The following is a 21,339-nucleotide window of genomic DNA, read 5'->3' as shown; positions in this document are numbered from 1 at the left end:
TGTGTAGATCACAAGCACGTGAGAATAATAAAACCAGAAACGTCCACACATTGCATTACAATTATAAAAAATATTCTTCTGTAGTACCGTTTGGAATAATGGATTATTATATTTCAAATTATATATAATTAATATAATTATATATAATCGCTCAAATTACAAAATCAATTGCATAGATACAAGAGCTGCTAGAAAAGAATCTGACAGTTACATTTTTGAAAGAATTGAACCTTGTAAAAAAAATTACAAATGCTCTGAATATTCCTAAAAATTAGCCACGTAATGGAACGGAATACAGCGAAAATACATTAACATAAAGAAAGTATTTTTAATTACCGACTAACTCGAGCCTGTTGTTTTGTTGGAATATGCATTTTATCGAATAAATGGAAAGTTTCCCGTAAGCCGCTGAATATAAAATTATCTTTTGCTGTAGATGGTATAAAGTGTTGTTGCATTTTACATAATGCAAAGTACGAAGTAGAGATGGCTATCAGTAAGAAGATTTAATTATAAAGGGATTGCATAATGAAACTTGTACTGAGAATCGAGACAAGGAGATTTAACCGTAAAACAAATAAGAAACAACCTTGCGGACTATTTCGTTAGTGATAATGCCCTGACAGAACGAACACATTCAGCGTAACGTTGACGAAAAATTACATCGACATAATGGTAGTTATTTTGTATAAAGCAAATAAAATGTACATATGTTTGAATTCGTATATATCGTAGAGAATTACGTTTTTTATAAAAATGTTAAGATATTGAAAAATGCCGATAAATATTAAAATGATTGTCAATTTTAGCATTTTCCTGCAACATGTATTTTTTGAGAAGAAAAAGACTTACTGGCGCAAATTTTCTCAGCTTCAGATATTTCTCCGATATTCGAATATAAGTTTCTTTATACTTGTAACCGAGTCAAATTATTTTTACTTTTGTCATGGTATGGAATGTTGAATTGTCATGGTATAACAATTCGATAAACAATTTCTTTGATAAACAATTCCGTGTTGAATGAATCCGTTCCGCTTCTTTTCGCCATTACACGTCAATACGATCGTTTTACAATTTGGCAAAGGGCATACGATCATTGCGATATCGCTTGTTCAATTGCAGTGTCACAGGCGTCGCAGTACGTGAATCGCATGCTCGTGTGTATTGCACGATTAAAAACATATGCATACGTATATATATCGAATCGTATACCGCCACCGTGACGGTGTCGCGACGCCCGTGTGCATCGGCCGTAAATAGACCGTCGAACAGCGAGCGAAGCGACTATCGCGGCGGCACTGATTGTGTACACAGTTACACATATACTCGTATGTATAAGTAGAGTGTAAAGCAGTAATATATTTTTCTTAATAACTTGAAAATTATCAGTTTGCTGCACTTCGGACCACCACCGTTCTAATTCTTGAGACGGAAACTTCCGAACAAGGTGTCATACGCTTTTAATATTCGTCATGGCAGCAACCGAAGTAGTATCAAATTTTATTCGTTCCCCTCAGACAGCTCGAAAATGTAAGAAATTGTGAAATTTTACGTACAAGTAAGCCATCCGTAATATTTTTCGTTGCTGCCATAATTCGATTTTAAGGGGTGGAATCGCTCCTTGAAGAAAAATTCAGAATCTTCTATCTGAAACGAAATATTCCAAAAACGGTGAAAGATATCTACAAAAAAATGTAAACAAAAGTTGCACCGTTTTATCCTATTTACTTAACTATGTAAACAAATTTTTGAAAAATTCACGATTTTCGAGTTACCGCCCTCCCTTCTCCAAACCACCCCTTAAAAAAATGTCGTTTACTATACATACTGAAATACCACTGAATACCTTCGTTTCATATCTGTAAATGACTTATATGTTAACATTTCTTCTTTAAACAAATAAAACCATTAATTATAATAAATAAAACCAATTTTAATCAATTTTAACACTTCTCTTTAATAAACTGATTTCATAACGCAATACTTGAATAATTTACATTATTTAATAGTTTACACGAAGATTATCAACATCAAATCTAATTACAACGGTATAACAGTTTTTACTAATAAAGTTAACATTTAAACATTGAATTCCCTTTTTGCATACTTTTGCATAACGAAGAGTTGTATTATAAATAATAAACGATAAAAACAGCGAAAATCGCGGTTTATAATTGGTACCATAATGATATTCCTCATAGAAACGTAAATAGTCTTTCATTACAAAAGTAACAAAAATCTACAAAATTCTGGAACTCGGTGCTATGCGTTTTTAAATATCCGCTTTTAAACCAAGCTTATTGGGAAAGATGTTTGACAAGACATCCTCTACTTGGTTTCAGAATCTTTTGATTTTTCGACTTGCTTAACTTTCCCTGTTACATTTTATTGCATCACAGTACTGTATTACAATAATAAATCGCGAAATAAATTGCTACATTTTTATCGCAGCATGTCATCTTCTCTCAACCTTTCTCATTTAAAAACTGTTCCATTCGTTACTCATAAAATCTCTGTAGTTTACAATTTAGTAAGATTTCAATTTATTTAATAAAATTTGTAGATATCTATATGAAATAAATTCATCATTTGAATCGTATTTCCGACCCACGAAAATTATCACATTTATTTTCTAGAACAAAATATTTCGTGAACTCCTTATTGAGAAAATCAAGATAGTCAAAATATAATGCCCAACAAATCTATCATCGATCTTTTAAAGAGAAGAAGATGTCTCTCATACTTCAAGTAATGTAACAACTCCAAAAATTGAAATACATATTTATAAAACTCGTACATAAATGCTCGAAAAGATCATGCCAGTGTAACTGGCATTCCACACGCAGAGGATCAAAAATATCGGAAAATACTCAATATTGTAATTTCAATACGCTTAAAATGTAATTCCAGTACACAGCGTGTTAACGTTTCAGAATCGATGCGTACTTTGTATCGATATCACGTAACAGTGTTGAAAGCTACGGCCACAAATTGAACCTATACAGGATGTCTATTTACGATTGTACGAAAAAACACTTCTCAAGGCAACTATTCTATTTCAAGAGGAGTATGCAACGATTTTTTTCTCAAGGTTATTTTTCACGAGATTTCAAGGGATGATCGATACATTATTAAATGTAATCCTATATTTTTGTCTATAAATCGATGTATCTTTTCATTCTTTATATAAAAGTATTAAAGTACTTGTATCTGAAAATGCTTAATTTAAAAGATATTTTGACCTTAATTTTGTAAAACTCGTAAAACGGCGCAAAGTGATACGGTTTACGTTTTCCCTGTCTTTCCTACGCTACATTCGATGAAATTAAAATCGGAATATCTTTTAAACAAGCATTTCGCATGTAATTACCTCGATACTTTGACGCAGAGAACAAAAAGAGTCACATCTTCTGATATTATCAGGTCTGTAAGTATGAAACCGGAATTTGCCTATAGATGGCCCTAGCTGATAATGTAATTATCACTAAACTGCGTCATTGATGCCAAAAGTCTTTGTTGACATCTCACAAACATTTTCGACTCGGAACAATACAAGTTTCATACAACAGCATAGTTTGTAATAACGTTGCACATGTCGAATTTTGTGCCTGGAAACTACGATTTGCGGACAGCATTGATTTTCTGTTACCATTTGAAGAAAACTGTTGCAGAATCGCATCGAATGAGCATGCTCTTGGTAAATCACAGTGCTTTGAGTGTACTCAAAATGTACGAAAATGACTCGATGACTGGTTTGCCTCAAAAGAGCGACAGTTTTTTTGGCGTGACATTCACCAATTGCCAGACAGGTGGGAAAAATGTATAGCTAGCGATGGGCAATACTTCGAATAAAACATTTTTAATCATTTTCATACAATAAACATGTATTTTCCATACAAAAATTCCGGTTTCATATTTTCATACCTGGTAAACAAATATATGGAACATGTATTTTCTATACAAAAATTCCGGTTTCATATTTACATACCTGGTAAACAAATATATGGAACTTTATTTAACAAAAATACCGATAACTTGAAACGACTAGAAATCTCCTAAAGAAGAAAGATGAAAAATTTCTTTCCAACATTACACGCGCCCATTGAAATATTTCAACTTTGTTCCGAGAAGTATTTTCATACAATCGTAAATAAGATTTAACCGAGACACCCTGTATAGATCCGAAATTTGCTATCCAATCCCTTCAACGTCTAACCACCAAGACGTTGGCAACGAACTTTATAATCGTTTCGTTGCACGTATTTCATTTCAACCGTGGGATTGTCGTCAGAACCTCGTTCAGATCGTCTTTATTCGTTCGTTTATTCGTTCGTTATTGACGTTCTATCTCATCCGTGTGTTCGCTTGCTCGGCGTTACGCCGATATCATTATTGGAACGTGACACGCCTGTTCCTCTCGACACGGTGACGCACAGTTTACGGAAAGTTCTGTAAGGTAGCAAGATCGTAACGCAATAATCCAGTCGATAAAATGACGGAACTTGTTTGGAATCTGTGATACTATGCGACACTCGATCGAACCAACGATTATTGAGTTTTTACACGTTGAAGCTTGTTTTAATGTGATTTGCTTTTAGCGCTAGAACTACTAGCATCAACCCGTAATTTTTCTTCCATTTTATGACCATATAATAAATGATATATATAGTTCATACAAATGCACAAATTGTTAATAAAGATATGTCCTCGAAGCGGTGGAATTATTAGAATCGTCGAAATTACCAGTTTTTAATTTTTCATACAGTTTATATGAAAATGAAATATATGTTAAGAAACAGAACTTTTGATGCTAGAATTACTCGAATGATTAAAATTACCAATTTATAATTCCTTTATAAAAGTTTGAGGAATATACAATATAGTTATATAGTTTATATAAATATAGAAAACCAATTTAGACTATTATCGATTATTATATCGACTACTATTAATAATTAATGAAATGATAATTTTTGTTACAGATTAAAAACATATTAGTTCTGAGATTATTAACTGGTTTTCGTACTTCTATTCCATGTTATCAAAATTTTGTCTTGCTTCGACTGTGCAATTTCAAATTTCTGCTGAATATTTATGTAGCTTTTTCTAAAATTTGATTCAATATAGAAAATATCAATAAAATGAACGTAAATTTTTCATAATATTCCATGTCTGAAAAATATCATTCTTTCAATGTTATTTGACGATATTTAATCATATCATCCATAACTAAAAATTGCTGTTTCAAAAATAATTTCTCTCAACTGCTTAACCTAAGTAATACTATTTTCAGTATCCCTGAATACATAATATTTGATAAAATTAGTCGAGATTCCAGTTTCTATATTAAAATCAAAATCGAAAATATTAGAAGATAGAAATACCTATGTTAAAGTAACAAATATTAAATTATTAAAGCTTGTATATAAAAATAAGCTAATAATATTAGAACGCAAATAGGTTACATTCATAAATAAAAGTTTCATGTCGTATAATTGTAATTGGCTTAAACATGGCTAAACGATTTTGCGACAGATCCGACGAATATTCTATATCCGGTGCATTTTTCAAAGCCCTTTATCGAACGATATGTGTAAACATTTCGGTTGACAGCAGGAGCAAACTTCTGCTGGATTTCATACGTATAAATCCTGGTGGACGCAAACATTATCAATTTTATTCTTTTTTACTTTTTTATTTTTTATTCTTTAAAGTATCAAGATACTTTATTTTACACAGCATACGAAAATAAGAATCGTTTGGCATCGTTTCATGGACAGTTCGGATATCTCGTGATCGGAAAAATCAATTTGCTGAAGTACAAAAAGCGAAAGGAAGAGAAATTGATCGTAAATAGGTTTGTTTACGTACCGTCTGACCATGAGAATATGCATTGTCATCGACGATGCATTTTTTCGGCAACGATTCTTCCGTCGTTAATTCATTTTCGGCGTCCTCTTGGACGTCAATGTCTACTTGTCCAAGGAGAACCTGCCCGGTCGTTCTTGCTGGAACTAAAAAGTTGAAATCAATGTTAGAGAACGAAGTCGGCGGACGAAGTGGCGACTGAAATTGAACGAAACCAATCTTTTGATCAGCTTTTTCACCAATCAAAATCAATGGCTAAAGGCAAACTTTTTATCCTTTGATCATATCGTAGGAATAATTTTATTAGAAGAACGAACGTCGAGGAGTATTTTACTTTTATGGGATGATGAATGATGGATTATCTAGAATTTTCAGAAGTAGGAGAATTTCGCGAAATGGGAATTCTCTGAACGGAGAAATGGCAGGAAATAGTTAATTCATGTATTCGTTAGAGAAATAAAATTATTGGAAAACGTATACGACAGGAAAGATTTAACTCTATCGTCTTCTTTCGGTCATTTTTTAGCCAATTGTACCTTTTTAGCGTTAAAAATATTTCGAGTTTGAACTACATATGAAAAGAAAATTTGTTATTGAGATGCGTGATGTTTTGTAAATTTTATGTTGAACATTTCTGTAAAATTCGAGCTATCGCGGGGAGACGCGGTCGTTAGAATACGCGTCAACGAGAGTCGTAAATTCCCGTTACGATTAGAATAATCGACACCACGAATAGTTCGATCCCCGTATTTCGGTTAGGATAATCGGGGTGATTGATGCGGTATAACACTGAGAGTCACAGAATTATAATAATGTATATTTCCAACACTTAGTCTATACGATTGAAAAGATATCAACAATTAACAACCTTATCGCACGCAGATAATATAGATGTATACAATATAGAGCAAGGCTCTTACAATTGAGCTTAGTCTCTTGGTGGACGTAGCACGATATGATACTTAATAGAATAAGCGAATGTTTCACTCAATGTGTTATGTTCGACGCGTCACAAGGAACTGATCGACTTTGGATGATTTCTTTGTCTCATCTTTAAGACGACCCCCACTACACTTAGGTCACGCCACCGTTCGCGCCTATGATCACGTATGTCTGTTCTCGCGTGGAAAACGTAACGGACCAAATTCGACGTTTCGAGAACTCGCTGCTTGGCGACAGCTATGCGCTCGTCGATACATTGTATGTGATTCGGCGGTCAGATAAGACGATCTGACTGAGACATTGTAGGGCCGCGAGTGACGGTTAGAAAATACAGCCTGTGTTAAGCCTCGTGGCGTAACAATTTCCTTAAAGTATTGCGAATCATTTTTATCTGCCAAGGTGAGAATGAGATTGAAGTACAAAAATTCGAGGTTAACAATATAGGAGTTAGCGATACATTCATATAAGTTATGTACAATATGTCCGTTTTAAATGTGTACACACGATTATTTCTTTAAGTAACAGAAATGCTAAAAAATGTTTCAAATGAAAGTTTTTCGACTTTATGGAAGAAACTTAATAAGATATTTCGATTTTTTTTACATTCTTATTTGAAAAAATTTCAACGCTAACGTACCTTTTCTAAATTATTATTACTGTTATTATTAAAGAAAAAAATTATTGTATAAATGTGCTACATAAAAATATAATTTAATTATATAATTATAATTATAATGATTATAATAAAGAGAATAATCACCAACGACTCTTTTAGCAATTAGTACATATATAGTGTAGTATCGTAAAAAAAAGCCGGATTAGAGACCGATCAAAACAGTGTCGTCTGTCCTTCGGTCGTTAGTTTACATAGGGAAAAAAGCCTATGTGACTAAGGTTACCTAGTTCTTGCGAAGCGTTGGCACGATGAGATTAAAGAGAGGAAAAAATAACGCTATGGAGAGGGACGATTTGGGTTCAAAGAGTGTTGACCGAGAGGTCAGAGTGTGTGAATCGAGAAGTGAGAGTGAGTCGAGAGGTCGGAGTTAGTCGAGAAGTCGAAGAGTAAAGTTGCAAGAGTTGCTAGCGTTGTTGAGAGATTGAGTTGTTAGCGTTGTGGAGTTGCGAGAGTTGCTAGCGTTGCTGAGAGATTGAGTCGTTAGCGTTGTCGAGTTGCGAGAGTGGTTGAAGTAAAATAAGATTGTTGCGTTTAGTTCAAGTTAAACAACCAACGTTTTCTGTCTAATTAATATCTGTTTAATTTATTTATTGTAAATAAATTATAAATAGTACGAGGAAAAATTTATACCTAAATGTCCCCGATACTACAATAGTTGAGTCGCCGTAGAGTGCGCCAACGAGAGTCGTAAATTCTATATTCTATATTTATACTATAAGGTATTTTCTTATATTACATTTGTTTTGCTTAATCAATCATGGCTTACTCGTATTACTCAGTTAGTATAATATATCACAGTATTTATATATAGTTTTAAGTATGTATAATGACTCTTTTTTATTCATTTTCTAGCTATCTTTTGATAGATATTTATTTACAATTAAGATAAATTATTCGTGTACTCTTCGTGTTTAATAATATTCACGAAGAATAATGTTAATATAATTGCACACTTCATTAATATTTCATATTTGATCAATCTTCTTACACACTTGCCTGTCTATTTTTTTATAGGCGTATGTGTCTGACTATAAAGCTGTCTGTTCTACTTGATCTTATGGTTGAAACCTGTTCTTCGTCATTTCAATTTAATGTTATCATCTAGTCTCGTTTGTACACTTGAAGTGAAAAATATTAGCAAAATTTTACAGAGAAGAAGTTATAACCTATTAACTTATTATTCTGTTTGACGTAAAATTATGAAACTGTAAAATCTAACTTTATAATCTGCAGTTTGTAACTTGTCTATTTAATGATATTATTAATTAAAAAATTATTATGGAAGATTCTTCTGGTGTCCATATTAATAGTAATATAAGTAGTTAAATTTATCAGACTAAATTAATTTTTTAAAAATAAATTCCTTATATTTATAGTATTCTTAATATATTAATGTAATATAACTAAAGGAACTACATCGGTACGATTAATCGATACGCCTTTCCAAGTATCTACCTTTTTAAAGGATCACGGACATATCTTAGGGCCACATGGCCCATTGAAATTTTCTATCCCTTCTGACCCCTTGGCACTTTCATTTTCTACCTGCACTGTAGTTCGTACTCCTAGTTCGGTTTTGTTAAATGATTATTCCATGGTATTACACTCGGCCATTCTGATATAAACATCTGACCTTAGTGTGCTCACCATCATTAGTTTCACTTATAGCACTGTCTTCATCAATAACCCACAACTTTATATAATCAGCCGCCGTGAAAGTCGTTTGCGGTTCTTCGTGCTCGCCTTCTCGCTGCACCGTGTAGCGGTCATTCAGTAAAATCACATAATACTGCCCAAGGAACTTCGGGTGGAATCCAGGACCGGCTTGCGTACACTGTCGTCTTCTTGCGTTTCTTGTTAAACGCCCTGACTGATGGTTCGCTTTCGCACCACCTGAAATTTTCTCACGACTATTCCGTTCTCTGGCCACGTTTTAATCTGATCATCGACTTCGACTTTATCCGAAGAAGATAGTCTTCGCGGTCTTTCATAAACAGGAATGTCGTCTTGCTGAATTAAATTCATTTTAGCTTCTAGTTCTCGTGTCTCTACTTCTACTCTACTTCTTCTCTATTTTAGACACTTTTGGAAATCTGTTATAATCTTTGCCATCTATTTTATCAATGGAAATGTCTCCGTCTTTTATGTTTATTTCGATGGTAATTAGAAAGTCTGTACCAATGATCAACGAATATTGCATCAAGGTATTTGACACTATATGTGCCATTATAACGTACTTCACATCATCTATCACAACGTTTGTCGAAAATTGTCCAGCTGTACAATTACTTTCGGACCCGATGTCGCGAAATTTTGTTCGCATCAAAGTCAATTCGCTACCGGTGTCTACTAACTCGGTCAATTCACAATCTTCGATCTTAACGTCTCTACAACGCTTCGTCTGTAATGATTGTGACGCATCTTTAGGGGATTTACTCGTGTTATCTGCATTGCGATGCAATGTGTCCGTATTTCTGGCATGTGAAGCATCTAACACCTTTGATTCTCATCGGACAGTTCACAATCAGATGATATTTATTTCCGCATAGAAAGCACCGTCGTCCTCTCGTCCTCTTGAATTTTTCTTCGACTCGCTTACTCCTCGTCCTTGCGTTTTCCTTCATGGCCTCGTACAGGCTAAGCTTCTCTTTTAACTCGTGAATATTCTTGGCGCCGTATAGTACCATTTTGTTGGTTTCCTTGTCACGAATTCCGTCGATGATGTATTTTATTACGGAAGAACTTTCCATATTCGCTTGTTTAGCTATGTAGAACATTTTACAGACATACTCTTGGTATGTCTCGGTTTTCCTCTTGGTTTGACGCGACAGCTCCTTATGTACGTTGTACGAGTCTACTTTTTGCGCAAATTTGGTCACATCGCGCTCTTCTTCATTTTCTTCCCCTTTGTCTCCTTCGTCCTCACCGTACTCGATTTCAAGGGCGATGGAAACTCTTAGACGATCTCGCAGTTCTTCCTTTTTACCATTTGTCCATTACCATTATTTACCATTTACCATTAATCTTCGTTTTCTGAGTTCGTCTTTCAGCTCCGTAACTTCCATTGTTTTGATTCGCTTCAGCTTATCGTTAACAACGCACCCTTCTTCAACCTTAACAACGTTATTATACGCGTTTGATCCTTCGCTCATTGTGGACAATGATTCAGCTCAATTCCAACCCAATTTCACAATTATGAGGTGGTATTTGGTGTAGGGTGCCAAAGAAATACTCATGTTGTTGTTCAACGATATACTTATTTAACGGGCCTTACACTCGTTTCGTGAAATTCTCACTATTTTCGCTTTTCGGTTACAACTACATTCTCTCGCTTCGCTGTTAAAACTCGAATGTTTCTTTGATACAATTCGTTTCTTCTGTTGTCCCTCGGCATCCCCACTACGCGCGCATCCGTTAGACGTCCACGACCGTTGGCACGAACGGTTGCCCCTTTCCAAATATTCGGCCGAAGCACCGTAGGGATATCGATGGCTCATTAGGCATGTCGACCTTACGCTTCGGTGATATATTTTACATCGAAGAAACCGTCGGAAAGTTCCGTTGTCGGGTGCTGTTACAATACCCCCTTACCAGCGATAACGATTTTGTTTCGCACGGGTGGATCTTACGTGCTAGACTTATTTAAACCCTGCCTGGAAACAACCAGGAAACAGGTTACAAGGATAAAAAACTTGCTGTAATTCAAAGACAAAGTCAAATATGTAGAACATATGTTAATACGAACTTTTTTCACTGGTTTGATTAGTTAAAACCACTTAAAAATATTTTCTACTTATTCTGGAACACCCTGTATCGCTTGTACTGCTGGTTGTATCAGCGTTGTAGAATGATAAAAAAAGAGAATACAGTACGTTTGTTTTTTAATGTGCGATAAATACTAGCTCGAAAGTTATTTAAAAATGGGGAGGAACATACAAAAAATATAGCCAGGCTTCTGGTCTCCATTTCGAAATCGCTTTTCGTCGACAGCTTCAGCGGATAGCTGAACCGTTTTAATTTTTATCATGCAAACGTCGATAAAACAAAGTTTTTTTTTTATTTTCTATGAAAAAGAGGAGCCACGAAAGTAACGTCAATAATGAATTCTCGTTGTAAAGTTATTACATTCTGTGAACCTATCGATTAGTTATAATTTATTTAAACAAGGAATATCATCAAGCGTGGTACGCCGATTTTGACGAAATTGTAGATTGATAGCCAATGACAGTCATGAATATTTGGCACGTATCTTTCTTCATCGCTACATTTACGGATCGCTTGATAGACATTCTTTATTCAGGATAAAATCCATATTAGATCGTAAAATTTTGTTTTAACACCATAGATGAACATCTTGTTCGAACAAGCTTAAATAATAATTACTCACGTTAATTTGTAAAATATCAAAATTTTGATTTATCTATTGTTACGTCGCGTGAAAAAGTCCGGGCGACGTACCTTAATGTCTGATCGTCAAGACCCAAGCGTCGTTAGAGAAACCCTCGATAAATCTAAGGCCCACCATAAACCGAGTCTCATTAGCTTGCAGGAACCTTGAATCCTGCAAGTATTTTGGGTTTATAGCTGGTACTTAAAAAGGTCCTTAGGTCTATTGAACGCTCTTAAAGATTACGGAGAAAGCTGGTAGTTATAACGGGAAAAACTGTTAATTAATGATATGGAAAACCAGGCATTTATAAACTAGAAATTTTTTTTTTTTTTTTTTTTTTTTTTATTTATTAGAATATTTACAATCAATTCTCGTTGAGAATTTTCAGTAACTTAGTTTGGCGTGATACAATGACATGGATTATAATAGTTTTATATTGTTGGTTCTAGTAGAAACTAAGGATTTAGTCTAGAGGGTATTTTCTTTTTAGTCTGCGGATCTGGTCCGTCGTGTCCAGTAGTTGGGTGACTAGTGGGTTGTGGTGGTTGTTGACTCTTGTGTTATATCTGCTTCTGGACTTGTGTATTTCATCTTTGACTGTAGGTATCTTGAGGTCGCGGTGGATTGTTTCGTTGGTAACATACCAGGGTGCATTTAATAGGGATCTTAGCGTTTTCGATTGGAAGCGTTGGAGTATTTCAATGTTGGAGTTACTTGCTGTTCCCCATAGTTGGATTCCGTAGGTCCAGACAGGTTTTATTACGGTCTTGTAGAGGGTTATTTTGTTCTGTATGTTTAGTTTGGAGCGTCGGCCCGTGAGCCAATAGAATTTTCTTAGTTTTTCCTTTAGTTGCTTTGTTTTTTCCGAGATATGTTTTTTCCAGGTTAGCCTCCTGTCCAGGGTCATGCCCAGGTATCTTACGGAGTCCTTGCTTGGGATTATTGTGTTGTTAATGGTGACCTGGGGGCAGGTTTGTTTTCGGAGCGTGAAGGTTACATGGGAGGATTTTTTTTCGTTTATTTTAAAACCCCATTTTTGGAACCACTTTTCCATGGAGTCGAGACTTCGCTGGAGAGTGGATGAGGCAATTGCCGGGTCTGCGTGGGTAGCTAATAGTGCTGTGTCGTCGGCAAATGTTGCTATTGTTACCTCGTTTGGTACGGGTAAGTCGGCAGTGTAGATGGAGAATAGTAGGGGTCCGAGGACACTACCTTGCGGTATGCCGGATTCTATTGGGAATGTTGCGGAAGTGGCGCCTAGACATTTAACTATGAATTGTCTGTTGGTTAGGTAGGATTTTAAGATGGAGTAGTATGGGTGGGGTAGGATTTTTTTAAGCTTGTAGAGTAGCCCTTCATGCCATACTTTATCGAATGCCTGTTGGATGTCTAGGAATACGGCTGAGCAGTATTTTTTCTTTTCAAAGGTTTGGCTGATCATGTGGGTTATGCGGTGGATTTGCTCTACTGTTGAGTGTTGTTTTCGGAAGCCGAATTGGTGATCTGGGAGAGTTTTCAATTCTTCTAGGAGTGGAAGGAGACGATTCGTGAGCAGTCTCTCGAATAGTTTAGACAGGGTAGGTAAGAGACTGATTGGGCGATAGGAGCTGGCTTCATATATTGGTTTACCGGGTTTGGGGATGAGGGTGATTAGTGAGATTTTCCACGCCTTAGGAAAGTGTTCAAGGCGGAGGATGGCGTTAAATATTGATGCGATGAGTGCAATCCCTTTTATGGGGAGTTCCTTGATTGCTTTATTTCCTATTAGGTCGTGACCTGCTGCTTTCTTGGGGTTTAGGCGACGGATAGCTTCTATGATCTCTGCAGAAGTGAAGGGTTGGATAGGAGGGGACATTTGGAAGGGAGTGTGCAGGTATTCGGTGACGTCCGCTGTAGCTATGGAGGAATGGGGTTGGAATACTTCAGTCAAGTGTTTGGCAAATAGGTTGGCTTTTTCTATAGGGCTACGCGCCCATCCACCCTGCGGGCGGCGGATTGGAGGTATTATTTGTGGGGGGCGCGTGAGTTTCCTGGAGGCTTTCCATAGTGAGTAGTTTGAGTCGGCTGTGGGGGACAGGCTGGCGAGATATTTGTGAAAACGGTCATTATTGTAGTTCTTTATGGTTTTGGATAGTTTTCTAGTTGCGTTGTTTAGTTTGCGTTTGTCCTCCGGTGTTCTATGGGTCTGCCATATCCTTCTTAGTCTACGTTTTTCTGCTATTTTTTTTAATATGTACTGGGGGTATTCGTGGTTGCTGATGGACGTTTTTGCCGGTGTGGAGACGCGGATAGCGTTTATTATGCTCGCATTTAGGTATTCCGTGGCTGCTTCGATTTCGTCATTGGTTTTTAGTGAGGTTGAGGCTGAAGTTGTGTGGGTAAAGACTTCTCTAAAGAGCTGCCAGTTGGTGTGTTGGTTATGAATGGAGCCATTAGGTGTATTCTCGATGATAGTTGAACTGACTGTTACTATCACGGGGGAATGATCAGAGGAGAGATCAGCCGAGGAATTGATTAGGACGTGTCTTGGCGAGATATTTTTAGTTATGAAGAAATCAAGGAGATCGGGTATTTTGTTTGTGTCGGTGGGCCAGTGTGTGGGTTCGTATGTGGTAAGGTAGTTGAGGTTGTTGGATATTATGCTGTTGAGGAGGTTTTTGCCTCTTACTGTAACCAGTCTGCTACCCCATTGGGTGTGTTTAGCGTTGTAGTCTCCTCCGGCTATGCATCTGTTGCCCAGGGTGTCCAGGAAGTGGTCGAAGTCTTCTTTGGCGATGGAGTGTCTGGGAGGGCAGTATACAGCTGAGGTGGTGATTGTACCATGACAGTCTTCTATTGCTACGTTTGTTGCTTGGAGGTAGTCTTTCTGGAATGGTGGAAGTTCGTAGTGTTTGATGTTTGACTTGATTATGATTCCGGTGCCGCCGTGAGCCTTTCCGCTGGGGTGTCGGGTGTGGTAGAAGTTGAAGCCGTGTATTTTGAGGTAGTTTTTGTCGGTGAAATGGGTTTCGGATATGAGCATCACATCGATTTGTTGTTGTTTTAAGAATAGTTCTAGCTCAGATTTGTGCTGAGCTAGACCGTTGGCGTTCCACAGAGCTATTCGCATTGGTTTTATTTTGCTTCTGTGCTTATGAATTTGTCCATGAAGAGTGTGAGTAGTGACAGCAAGTTGTTAATTTGCTCAGTTTGCTTCTCGATAAGTTTTTCGAGTCTGGTAAAGTTGTCTGTGCTTTGTGGGGTGGGAATTCTATTTTCTGTGTGTACACTGTGTGTTTTCGAGTTGTATACGTTTCCTTGCGTTGCCTTCGCATAGGATACTGTTGGTGAGGTGAGTTTTTGGGGTTTAGGTTCTTGTATGTTTGTGTCCTTGGGTCTCAGTTTTGGATACCTTATATTATGTAGCGATTTGTAGGCTGAGCATCCTTTGTAGTTCGCAGGATGCTCTCCTTGACAGTGGATACACTTGGCGGGGGTTTCCGGGGGTTTAGTGCATTGGTCAGTGGGGTGATTACCTGCACATTTTACGCACCGGAAGTTGTGATTGCAGTATTTCTGCGTGTGGCCGTACCTTTGGCACCTTTTGCATTGTATTATTTCTTTCTTTACAAGAGGTGGCTCGAACTTAACTATGGAGTTCATCAGCCGATTGATATTGTAGATTTCTTTGTTGTTTGTTTTTTGTTTTAAGTCTATAAAGAATAAGGATAGTGGGTTTTTTGTGATTCTGTGCTTAATGTTGCTGATATTAGTTACTTCGTGGCCGTGGTTTGACAGTTCGCACTTTAGTTCGTCTAGATCAACTGAGTGATGGATGTTGCGTAGCACCACTCGAAATGGTCTTTCTTGTTTGAGCTGGTATGTGTGGAATTTAGCGTTTAATGTTTTTAATAGCTTGGTTAACTTTCTATAGGCGTCTGGGTGGGTCGGCAGTATTTTCACGTGGTTGTTGTTAATCTTTAACTTGTAGTCCTCTTTGCTGATTTCTTTTTCGATAGTCTTAATCATTGACTGAATGTCGATTACGTCGTTTATGAATATCGGTGGGGGAGGGGGAATTCTTTGATTATGGAGGTTGTTTACCTTTTCGGTTGTAATCATGGAGTCTTCCGTGGACTCCAGTATTGAAAATCTATTGTAGGTGGTCACCTGGCTGGCTGATGGTTTAGTTTGACTCTTGTTTACATTTGTCTTGGTTGGTTCGAGCTTTCGTTTTTTCGTGTGATGGTCGTTTACCAGGATAGATGTGTTGCCCTCTTGCCACGGGGGAGGAAAAATGGCGGTGTTATAATTTAGCTCCGGGGAGCCTGTTGGAAATGATAGAGCCATCATCGAGCTAGTTAATTCAGTGTGAAAGAACTAGTCGAGAGGCTGTTGACCCCTGGCTAGGTTAGTTGGATTCGCTTTCGACAGATGGGCGTCACGTGGAGTTTTGTGAACTTCACAGGGCACTGGGCACACGTCTGCACGTCTCGGCACTCAGCAGCAACTGGATGGTCACTGCTGCTTTGTGGACTTTGCCGGGCACTGGACACACGTCTGCACGCCTCGGCACTCACGAACGAACTGATAAACTAGAAATGTCTGGATTTTCCCACGAGTCATGCCGGTAGGATGCTTCTATATCCCAACTTCAACCGTTAACGTCTTAGCCAATGGGTAGCGCGGATCCTTGTCCTCACCTTTCCTAACGAAAAGTATGAACAACGAATCAGCTTACTTCGTTCAAAACCTCTCTCATCCCGAGACGTCCACCGTAAGTCCCACAGGTAGACACACAACGGAGTTCCTACGGCTCTCACGGTGCCTAGAGTTCCCATAGCTCTCACAGTCAGTCGTTCGAGTCGGTACGAGTCAATTCAAGCCACTCAAGTCGCACAGTCGGAGTCAAGCAGTCGACGTCTCCTCATTCGGTCATTCGGTTGATTCTGTTGATTCGATTCAGTCAAAGTCGGATCTGATCAATCGTCGTATCTACTACGACACGAGAGCCTTCCTCTATCAGATTGGCAGTCAGAATCTGAGCAAGATCCAGGCAATCCTCATACTCAGCGACGTTACTATTGTGTGTGATTAAACGAAGTTGTTGGAGAAAAATATAATCATAACACTGCAAATCACGGAGTTATATTAATTCAACCACCCCTATTGTCTTAACGGAAATCAGGGGATCGATCTACTCGCGGCGTCGATTATTATAATCGTAACGGGAATTTACGACTGCCGTTGACGTGTTTCCTCGCGATTGGTCGAATTTACATCTATATTTTGAGTTTAGATAGTTTATACCAACAAAATTTCACGAAATAAGAAAAATTAGAAAAAGAAGTTTCAATTGTTAATATATTATTTAAACACATTGATCTTTTCAGGATTTGTCACACAAAACTCGCCTACTGACGCAATCCTTCTATTTCTAATAGTTATCGAGACGCAGAAAAATACAAAGGAAGAACGGCAACACATCCAAATCAGCTGGCTGCTGAAGCGAACAAAACTTTCATAGAAAGAAGACTAAAAAGAACTGACCTCGTTAAAGAAATAAAATAGTGAATCTCGAAGATGGTATCCCGCTGGGGTAGCCATCCACATGTTATTTAGCAATTAAGTTAGAAAAATTTACCAAATGTCCAGATGGACAAATTGTAAAGTACAAATTAAATAATAATAATAAAAAATGTCTAAAGTCCGAATTTTTTACCTTACTCACAAAACGTTCGAACTACGACGCGAGGAAATCATCGGTTATTTGTTAATTTCGTGATTTCTTGTGTCTCCTACGTGACAATTACGTTCACGGTTCGCGATATCAACCAATCAGTTGCAACCTGACTGATAGTCATCTAGTTGAGAATTCGCATCAATGTCATCGTGTATCTTCATTAATTTATAAAGAACAAGATCTTTCATCTTGTGGATAAATTGCTGCCATGCATGATTGATGTCATGTCTTTAAGTAGAGTGATTTTTGTATAGTAGATTTTAATATATTCTGTGTCACATCCACCAGCATCGAAACATTTATCTTATATTTAGCACTTTCGAGATGAATTTTTCATTTAATAACGAACGAAAAAGTATAATGGTACTGATTATAATGCACTAAAATAAAAAACAAAAAATTAGTCATGATTATAAGAATAGAATATGTAGTTTCATTTATAATGAAAGACAAAAGGCTAAAAAGGAAGCACCCAGCAGACCTCACGAAGGATATAACCTAGCAAACGCGAGGATGGTAACCCGCTGGGGATAGCCACCAACATGTTAATAAAACTGCTAAAAAATTCGACCTAATGTCCAAAATGGACAAATTGCGAATAATAAGAAATAAATATAAAAAAAAATGTATAACGAAACGCAACATATTATAATATACCTATATTATACCTAGCAATTTTCTTAAAATTGCTCTTCAGAAGAACGATTAGAGCTGGTAATGTATTAAATTGTGACTGTATTCGAGATTAATATCATGTTACTAGAAACTGGAAATATTCACAAAAATGTCGTAACAATATATAACAGGAATATAAAAAATAAAAATTGTCATTGACGATAACTCGCATGAAATGTATCAAGTTTGGATATTATTATTCGTTCTCTTTTTCATAGTTTACTAAAGCGTTTAATTACTCAAATGGAGAGATGCTTTGATTTTTCCGAAGCTTCTAAAGAGTAAATATATAGTGTAAATATATAGTGTTAAATGGAACTTGTTAGAATTAATAATGTCTAGAAATTTGATTGGTAATTCTTTTCGATTCTCTCTGTTCTCCTTTCTTTTGGAGTTTCGCTATAATTTTTTCTCCCATTCCTTTCGAATCGCTTTATTCTTGTTCGTTATGGGAAAAGTTTCCACCGCTGCATGCGAAACGCCATTATCCTGGAAGTTCCACGTTGCTCGATTTTTTACAGCAAAATTTACTTACTACCAGCTCGTCGTCTAATGCTTTTCTCATGGCTCCATTTCAACTAGCTGGTTAACGACGCTTTTATCGTTTTGCAGAATGAATTTTTAGGAATTCTCTTTGGATATAGACTCTAAGGTTGCTTTTCTTTCTCAATGGTCGGTTTTTAATTGTTTTTGACGAAGTTCTAAACTGTTGTAAGATTAAGTGACATGAAATTTGTCTTTGTGTTCTTTGTTATTAATAGTATCTGTTTAATTATATTATTTTTCACTCTCCTATTTCCATGACAGTCGTATGATTACGTATTTAGAATTATGAATTCGATAGATGAAACAGATAGGTTTCGAATGAAATTTACAAATAATTCTTATTGATAATTACTGGTTATTAATTTGAATTTTTTAATAATTCAAAATATTTATTATGTAATCGAAACAATATTACAGACAGATGTATGTGGTTGTTAACTAAATAACAAGATTAAACGATATTCTGTTTTTTCTTTGTTGGCAATATTTCTAGGAATAACAAAATATTTTTAACAAAAACTTGGAGAAATAATAAGAATCTCCAGGATTTATTCAATTGTCTTGAAAGATGAAATTTTTTATATTTTCTAATCATTTATTGTTTAATAATTAATCTTTCTTTCTGCATATTAGATCATACTAATTCTAAATAATTGATGTTAAAACAGAAAGTTTAATATATATATATTATATATTATATATATATACATATTATATATATATACATATATATATATACATATTATATATACATATATACATATATATATATATATACATATTATATATACATATATAATATATATATATATATATATATTACCATTTGATAAGGTATCTGTATTTCTTAATACACACTTAATTAACACTTGCTTTATCATATGCTCAAATGAGATTATATAATCAGAATATAAAACATAGATGTAAGCAAATAAATGCATAAATCAGTAAGTAAACAAATAAATGAAATAACAATTAACAAACTAACCGTCTCTTATCATTTCACAATCTTTGTACACAATATTCTGAATGTACCGATATTATTCGTAATTTTGTTTCTTTTAAATGTCAGTTACGCTATAATATGTTAAAAATTATGCTATACGATCAATAAAACGAGCAATTTACTATATTCTCGCAATAATTAATTTGCCATATATTATATATATATATATTCTACACATAATTATTTTCAAAGAGTAAATGAGACAATGAGATAGACTTTTTGATCATAATAAATAATAAATAATTATAATAAACAAGTCAATAATTCCAGATTACCTTATTCCCTTGGGAAAATCATCTCTTTAAGGTTCGATTGAATTTTGCAGGACTCAAAAGGAACAACCCAGACTTAATAATGTAATTTACACATATACAGCAAAAATTCTTATTATGCTTATAAAACTTCGGACAAGGCAATTTTTGGTAACGGACATAATTTTCAGGAAATAAAAGGGGGAATTGAATTAATAAGGAGAAGAGAATAAAGAGAAGAGACATAAAAGAAAGATACTTGGAAAAATTGGAGCGATTTAAGACTGATTGCTGATACGAGAAAACGATAAAAAGCAAGACTTTCAACGTTGAAAGAGAGACCAACAGTGCTACATTTCCATTCGCGCGATTCTTGACAATACGCCCAGGACGATTTACATGAATAAAAAGAAAATAAAACGAGACGAGAATGTTACAGCGGGAAGAAAAGGAAGTATAAAAAAATGAAGGCCGCTTCGAAAATCAACGAACCAGCGTAAAACAGATTGCAGAATGTCAGGCTTTCTTTCGACACGTACAATTTCCTTCGAACTCGTCATTTTGTCTCATTTATATATTTCCGTATTTTTCTTCCCCTCATTGAATATTTATGTCGAGTTATATTTACCTTCGTGCAACGATCAACCACGGAGCATATTATGCGAACAACGTCAAATTTTATTACAATTACGTGGCGGCAGTTTTATAGAATAGCAATAATTTTGGACGGTCCTGATCGAGAAAGAAGGAGACGTTCCTTCGCGTGTCTTTCTTAGTGGTTTGTTATTAACCGAAGCGAGTCGGTGATGTTATGTAATTTCATTTTATTATTTAATATAAAAGTCTCTATCGTTAGATTCTATACCAGCCGAAAAATTATTAATCCCTCAACGCAAGAAATCACCTACATTAAACACGAGATCCTTATGTTCTTCTTAAATATAAAAGATCTTTTTCCGATAATAAAACACGAACGAGTTGGAAATATTTTGTAGGACGTAGCAATGTTTAATATTTTACGAATTAAAATCTATTTCTAATACAACATCCATCCCATTGAACCCTCGAATGATGCTGTTGGCTTATATGTCAACTTGAATTCTATATTCTACGCAATAAAGACGAATAATATAACCCTTAAGGCGTAAGAAGGCAATTATCGTGAAATCGACAAAGACTATTAGAGGAATAGTGTTAGAGGATAGCCATTAACTTCGCTCGTGACTTATAAAAGTACCAAAAAGGAATAAGGAAAGAAGCAAT

At 35.8% G+C, this 21,339-nt stretch overlaps 1 long non-coding RNA gene across 1 annotated transcript in view; it reads right to left on the bottom strand.

Moving 5' to 3' along the window:
• Positions 1-21,339, bottom strand: part of LOC100642354 — a 241,003-nt gene that overhangs the window by 40,323 nt on the left and 179,341 nt on the right. Inside the window, exon 2 of the long non-coding RNA XR_007224791.1 lies at positions 5,872-6,014. This is a non-coding gene — a long non-coding RNA (uncharacterized LOC100642354). The remainder of the gene's footprint in view (positions 1-5,871; positions 6,015-21,339) is intronic.

This window comes from Bombus terrestris, chromosome 7, assembly GCF_910591885.1.
Source record: "Bombus terrestris chromosome 7, iyBomTerr1.2, whole genome shotgun sequence".
Classification (NCBI taxonomy): domain Eukaryota; kingdom Metazoa; phylum Arthropoda; class Insecta; order Hymenoptera; family Apidae; genus Bombus; species Bombus terrestris.
Note: the sequence above shows the minus strand (reverse complement) of the source record. Positions and strands in the feature narration are given on the sequence as shown.